This window comes from Chaetura pelagica, unplaced genomic scaffold (assembly GCF_000747805.2).
Source record: "Chaetura pelagica isolate M959 unplaced genomic scaffold, ChaPel_1.0 scaffold24, whole genome shotgun sequence".
In the NCBI taxonomy this organism is placed as follows: Eukaryota; Metazoa; Chordata; class Aves; order Apodiformes; family Apodidae; genus Chaetura; species Chaetura pelagica.
The window spans coordinates 3,966,370-3,973,922 of record NW_009953077.1 but is presented as its reverse complement, the minus strand read 5'-3'; positions in this window follow the sequence as shown (position 1 = coordinate 3,973,922).

Here is a 7,553-nt window from a genome sequence, read left to right as displayed (position 1 = left end):
GGCATTCCTCCCCTCCATCCTCCTGGGCTGAAAAACTGATTACAGGAGAGGTTTCAGTTTACTCTAGCATAGTTACAGGTCACACGAGTGCTGAATGCATATTGGTGATGAATTCACACTGGGTCTTTTCTGATTTTTGAACTAGATTGTACATTTAGGCTTCAGAAAGCTTAATCTTCTGTGAAGTGTGTTCCTTAAGGGCGGGGATTAGCATTCAGTAATTTTGATGAGTTTCCAGTAGCAGTTACTGATCATTTTGTATCAGTCCCAAGGGCTAAGGATTGATTTTTTGGATGAGCTTGAGTAAGAAGAGGCTGGGTGATAGTTTGAACCAGCAGTTTTCCATCTGAGTGGTGAATTACAAGTGATCTGAAAGCCTCATGCTACTGTCACAACTTCAGATGGTGACATGGGGCTGTCTGTGCCTTTGGTTCCTCACTAGGGTGGCACTGCTTAGATGTTTTCCCTCTTTCTTGTGCAAGGTCAGCCCCCAGATGGGCTCTTCCAGGCTCTTTGGGAAACACATCTCTTACCAGAGCTCCCGAGGCCCCTAAAGGATTTCCTTGTGTATGTGGCTTCTTTGGGACTTTTCAGTTACAGAGGAGAGGGACCAAGAGTGGCAGACAAAAACAATCCCTGTCTCTAGTGCTCAGTTATTTGGCAGGATGCAGTTCAGATACTGCTTTAATCAAAATGGAAATAGTTGCTGAGTTTTTCCAGTGTGGCTTCTGTTTCTCTCCCATAAATTTATTCTCTAAATCACCCCTTCAGTACTGGTCTCTAGCTGACAGTTTCCTCTACAGCAAGGATTTCATCAGGCCTCTAAAATGCTGAAATAATGTGTAGAAATGAAAGGTGAGATGTTTTATTATCTTTGTGGCTTCTGGGATTCCTGCAGGAAAGCCCTACACAGGTGTGGGCTTCTAGGTGGGTACCAGGAGGTGTTTGGAGCCAGGATGTAGGAAAATGTAGGTGTGCTGATATGGAATGCTGTGGAGCTCCCTTTTCTTCTAAGGCAAAGACCTTTCCTCTCGGTCTGCTTCCTTTGAGGGTGAGTAATTTGCTTTTCCCAAAGCAAGGGATTCTTCTATTAAATGGTTTGGCACTCATCTACAAATACAGAGTTTGATGCCAGTGGAAATCTTAACATTGGGATTGCAATGATACAAATATTTGAGGCTGCAGTGATTCCCTGTTTGTGTCCCTTGGAATTTCTAGTTAGGTCTTGACATCTGTGGAGTGTCTGAGCTCTGATGTAGGAGCCGATTCCTGCATGACAGACCATGCATGGTGTTTTCCCATCCCAAAGGAAATATTTCCAGTGGAATTTTTATGAAACTGCCTGAGGCCAGCATTGGAGAATACAAGATGGTTATTCTAAAACCTTCTCTGAATCAATCTTCGCCAAATCCTATCGGGAAGACACACAGAGCCAGTGTAGCTTTGTCTTTGAAAAATTAGACTGGCTGGGGGTGAGGGGTGGGAATATTCCTCTAGGATTTTTTCTAAAATTCAAAACCCTTTTGCATATCTGCTCCCAAAATCTTTGCCATCTTTCCTCTCTCCTGCTTCCTGGATGGTTTAGACATGTTGGAAATTATTAATTTCAGTGGTGCTGACAACAACTGATCTTAATACGTGTAAACTTGTATTCTTGATTTCATTAGTTCTCAGGCAGACTTCACATAAAGCTTCTGCCACGTAGTGTTTGTGGGGGGGATGCCTGGGAGGAGTCCTGTGAGTCTTGGTGTCACATCAAGGATCTGTCCATCCTGTGTGGAATGAAGCATCAGGAAAAGGGCAGTAAATGCTATTTTATTTAGTCTCCAGATCAGATGCTGTTCAGGCTGGGCACTAATGGTGGTGGCAGGAATACAGAAGGGATTTGAACTGACCATCCCACATAATCTGATGCAAAGGTCTGTACCATGGTACTGTATGTATTTGAACAGTATCAGTTCAGCTCCCTCTTGAGTCAACTGGCCAAAATGTGAAACCTCATGTCCTCTGCGTGGGGAATTTTGTGCTTCCAGCAATGTTTGTGAAGCCAGCACTTTGTGCTTATCTGGATGCCAGCAGCCTTGTCCTGGTTGCTCTTTCTGGAAACATTTTATCACATCTTAGAATAAAATTTTTGTTTGAATATCAGGGGTCAGCCTTCAGAGAAGTAAGGAGCTTGATCTGAGAATAACAATTCTATAGTATAAGAATAGGGCTTTGTAGCCTCATGAAAACTTTGTAATCAAAGTGGTTGTGAAAAAGGGCATAATCTACTACTGGCAAAGGTGTAAAATTGTTTGTTGTGGACTTAAAGCATTGAAAAGGCAGCAGTGTTCCCCTCTATGCTAATGGTGATGAGCTAGGATAAAAGTTGTGTGCAGTTTTGTCTGTTGAACGTGGCAGAGTGAAGCGCTCTGTGATTACTCCATGATTACCATGGCTAATTTAGGCGTGAGAAGGTTTGTTTAAAAGCCTTGATCAGAGGTGGACGAGCTGCTGGAGTCTAGAAGCACAACTCCAGACCTGTGATGTGGTTCAGTCACCACCCTTCCCTCAAACCAGTGTTCCAGTGCCTTATTCCTGCAAGCTGGAGTCCCCACCCTCCTTTCTCCCTGCCACGCTGGTGCTGTGCTGTTATACCTAAGCCTGCTGTGCTTCTGAAATATCCTACTCAGGTGGAGACGTGCAGCTGGCCCTCTCCTCCTCCTTCTGCTTTCCCCCTGCCCCAGCCGTGTCTGGAGCCATGACCTGCAGGGACAGGTGGGGCCGTGCATCGCTGGCTGATGGCTTGGTGGCTTTTGAGCTGCAAACTGGCTGCAGGTCTGCGAGCTCAGCCTGGCCTTGCAGCCAGCCCTGCCTGGCCCGTCAGCGTCCCTGGGGAGGGAGGCGTTGTGGTACTGTCCTGCCCTCATGGGAGGAAGCTGATTCCTGCAAACCTCCGTGCTGCATTGCTGCGCCCTGGTGCTGTGTGCTTTGCTCTGGTGTCACCCGGCTCAGCTGCCTCTGGCCCTTTTCTCTTCCCTCAGTTGCAGGCTCCTAAAGCTTCCCCTGGAGGGAATAGTTTTGAATAGTGAGCTTAATCCTGCAGACTTCAGGTAAGCCTTTTTGCACCTTTTACAGTCTGTTCACACGATGGTTGAAAACCGTTGCCTTACTGTGATGCTCCAGAGGATGGTTTGAGGCATCTTCTCTCCTGCCTCATAAAGGAATTAAAAGAAGGCAGTGAGATTCTAATTTTTCCTGAAGTTAAGACAAAAGCAAGGCCTTGCAGAGAGGGGCAGTTTTGCCCTTTGTACGTTGGCTGTACATACCTGTGTTTTGTGATGAGTTGGTTGGCTCAGGTGCTGCTGGAAATGCAGTCCACCACCAGAATGAGGGAGATCTCAGAGAGCAAGGCTGGGTGCAGAGTTCCTCCCTGTGAGTGTCTTTTGGACTGATGAAGTATGTGACTTGGTCACTCCAGCTAAGAGCCCAGGGAAGAGTGCTCCACGTGCTCAAGTCCTATTTTATGGTCATATATGGGAATTCAGGCTGGCTAAGCTGACTCCCAAGGCAAGTGTTTAGGGGTGGGATTCTTTAAGCAGTGACTTAAGATGATGATTCTTAGTGAGGTCTGTGCAGCTGACTCTAAGCCCTGTTTGGGACCAGCAGGCTCAGGCTATGCCAACTGGAAAAGGTCAGCTGAGACTGGGAGCGGCCTGGGCACATGGCTGGATGTCTGGTTTGGAGTAAGGAAAAGCCACCCTCAGTATCAGTAGAAGCCAGTAGCTCTGCTCTGCAGCCTGAGCTGATCCAGGAGCAGACTCACTGCGTTTCCTGGTATGTCAGTGTCTGTTCTGGTTCAAAGCAGACCCAGGCATGTACAGAAGCTTGTAAATGCATAGGTCCACATCTCAGCAGAGAAGAAAAGCTGTCTGCTCCCCATCGGGAGTCAAGGAGTAGTCTTGATGGGAAACTCAGTGATGTAAATCTACGTTAAGGAGATGGGCTTGAGGATCAGCAGGAGGAATTGAAGTGGCCAGTGTCATCCTGCTTGGGCTTTGCCAGAGCAGCCATCTGAGCTGATTTGATTTGCAAAGTGCTTTTCAAGGCAAACAGTTGTCCTGTTTACCTTGCATCTCCTCAGTGGAGAGGAATTACCTGTGTCAGCAGATCTGGGAAGTCATTTTTCTTCTTTAGACTTGGTCAGGAGGAGCATACATCTGGTCTGTTCCGGGTGTGACTAGTTAGGATCCTTCTGAAGCAGAAACAAGAAATATTGCTGCTCCCATCTGGGTGGTGATCCTGAATGGAAGCACAGCCTGTTGGGGAAAATGGTGCTGCTGCAGTAGCTGATGCTGCCGAGAGTCCTGGCTTATTGCTCCAGGTTTTTATCTTAGGCTGGTCTCCTGAACTCCAACAAGTTGGCGATGCGGAGGCCATTTGTGCAGGAAAGAGGTCTTGCAGCAGCGTCTGGTTCCATTTGCTGCTGGCAGGCTTTCGAGCAGTCCCCTGCATAGAAAAGTCACATGAGAAAAGCATTTAATGTATTTTTAGATGTCTTTTAAAGTGGCTTAGTAGCTGAAAAGAAACCTGCGTCAGGTCACTCTCCTGCTTGCAGCAGTTTACCCAGAAGTGCTGGAATGGACTATTAATGTGGAAGAGATCCATTCGGAGACTTCTGCTATAAGGGAATTTTGCTGTGTGCTACCAGGATGCAGCTGCCTGTGGGAGGTAGCCCTTGCTGTCACTTTGTACTGCTTGGATGCTGGTTAGGACAATAGTGGGAAATGAATGGGAGATGTCCAGCTGAAACCAGTTTAATTTATTTTTCCCTTTATCTTTTGGAATTGTTTGGGTTTTCCTTGGTGACTTTCTGCAGTGTTCTTGCACAGTGCTGATTTTTACAGGGTCCAAACCTGGCATTCTTGGCTTCTCAGTTGGTTTGAGCTGGTATTGCTGGCAGAAGAGGTTCTGCTTTTCACTTGTGTGGGTGCAGGGAAATAGACAAGTGGTCTTGCAGACTACACATCCACCCAGGAAGCTGAGCCAGATGGAAACTGTCCTCTTGCTTGTCTCTCGCTGGGTTTCTTTAATGTGTATCAGTTCCCCCATCCACTTGTCTGTGCAGCTGTGACACTTGTACCAGTACAAAGGGGTGAGAGGAGTGGGATGGGATAGGTAGAAGCTCTTCCTCTGGGAGCAGCACCAGGTTAAAAGGATGGTGAAGCTGGCCGTGATGCTGCAGTGGGTCTTCAGGCAGGTCAGGGCACATCTGCCTGGGGATGATGTGTCAGGGAGAAAGCTCAGCCATTTCTTTCTCTACAGAATGCTGAGTTTCCAAGTCTTTGCCACTGTGGGAGAATGTGTGCTGCTCAGGGGCCTGTGTTTCATGGTCTCTTGAGATCTTTGTGGGCCATTGAATAGGAGGAAAAGTGCACTGGAGTAGGAAGGAAGCATGATGCATGTCGTCACCTTGCGTCAGGGACAGGAGCATCCTTGTGCATGTGTTGGGGGTGGAAGTTATTTCTGTGGAAGTAGGAGCTGAAATCCTGGGTTGCAGATAGGGGGTGAGGCTATTGGCATGCCAGTTATGGTGCTTGTTTGGTGGCTGGGCTGTTACACCAGTGCCCACCAGATAAGAAGAGCATTTATTTGCAGGAGTCCTGCCCTTTTAGAATAAGCTAAAAGAATGGGAAGCGATGGCAGGTGAGGAGAGCAGGTGGCTCAAGAGAAGCCTTCTTTAAGAGCAGCAGTATTTATCAGACAGCTAACACAAAATATTAATGTAAAAAAGCCAAGCTGTGATTTTTACCTTGAAGCATCTGGCAAGGTGACTCTTTGGTGATAGTGTGTAGGCAGGTGGGACAAGAGAGCTGGAATGTGCCAGATCACTCTGCTTGTTCTCTGAAATGGATTTGACTGTAAATTACGAAAGTCTGTGTATAGCTAGAGGAGGAGGAAGCCTGACCACACCTGGAAAAGGTGCATGTTTTTCTCATTTATTTGCTAGGGTGCTTAATAATGGAGAAAAATAGCTGGGGAGAAACTATGACTTTCCCATCTCTTGAAGTCATCTACTGAAGATTTGCTTTAATCAAGTGGGGAAAACTTGAGGGACTTGTGTAACAGATCCCGTCAGAACCCTTGAATGTGGTGTTGGGCATGTTTAAGAACATAATCTAAATTACAGATGTTGAGCTTTGCAATATGACCAGCTAAACTAAATGTGTATTTAGCAAACAAATGTGTTTGTCTTGTCCCTATCACTTACATGGCTGTGAGTGTGGCTGTGCTAGGAGCTCTTCTGTGATGTCGCTGCATCTCACCCAAAGCCCAGATTGCTGCTTAATTTCTGCTGCCTCAACTTGAGCCCAGGTTTCCGGAGATGAATTTTAATGGCGAAAGCAGAGCTGGAGTCAGAGCGTAGTGTTTGTGGGTGGGTGTTGGCAAAGGTGGTCCCCTGGGGCTGCCATAAAGCTGGTGCCCACCTCCTGGTGTCTGGGGCGGGTTGAAGCTGGGTGTGTGCTCTCGGGCTGCAGCGAGGCAGGAGAACGTGGCAGCAGATGGACGGCTGCATGTGCTGCTGTCAGGACGGGATGGCCTTGTAGGGAGATGTCCACAGCCTAGGACCTCCCCATCCCTTCTGGACCGGCTGCCAGCCATTTCTGGGAAGGCTCCTGGGGCCCGTGGCTCCTGTGAGCTTTGCCTGCAGCACTGGAGACGCCCAGGGTGCATTTTAGTGCAGGTATAAATACCAGCAAGTTTCAGATGCATTGCAGATTCTCCTCTGGTCCTCTTTTAAGCTCAAGTCATAAATAGGTTGGAGTCACAAATAGGCTGGTGCTTGCTTGTGGGCCCAGCTGATCTGTCATTAGAAATGATGTAATGATTAAACTGAGTGTTGTGATGGCTTTCCTGCAGCAGTGTTCTCCTGCGTCTGGTTCTTCTCTTCTCTTCAGGCCTGAGCATTGCAGGTGCCAGGTGAGATACATTTAGGCCCTGGAAAAAAAAAGTTTAATTTATCAGAACTTGCTACAAAGTGACATTTCTTACGGTGAGCCAGACAGGCTGCAGTTTCTCTTCCCCTTTTGCTGCAGACACTGATGGTGCTCACTCTGCTTCCTGGGGAGTCTGTCCCAGCTGCAGCACAGCTCTGTGCTTCGTTTTATAGTTCATGCTCTTTGCAATCAGTGTCATTTTAAAAGTATACAGCCAAGAAAGAGCACAAGATGTAATTCCAGTGGAGGGTTGTTTTGGTGAGTTTTGTTTTATTTAAGGACAGTAGTTTCTATTAAAGGGAATTGGCAGCACCTGGCCTTTAGCTCAGGAGGGAGAGGAGCTTTGAGGGTGGGTCCCTGTCCCTTTGCTGTGGGGCCAAGGGGGCCTTCTGAACTCTGAACAGAAATCAATACATTCCTTGCAGGTCTGGTATTTTTATAGTTAACCTGTGAAGTTTTTGTGTACGAAGCAGAGGTCCTGGGAAGGGATGAGAAACAAGCTATTTTTACTTCATCACAAACAGGGCTTGGCATGTTTAGTTTAGACTTGAGCCGCTCAGGCCAGTGTGGGGT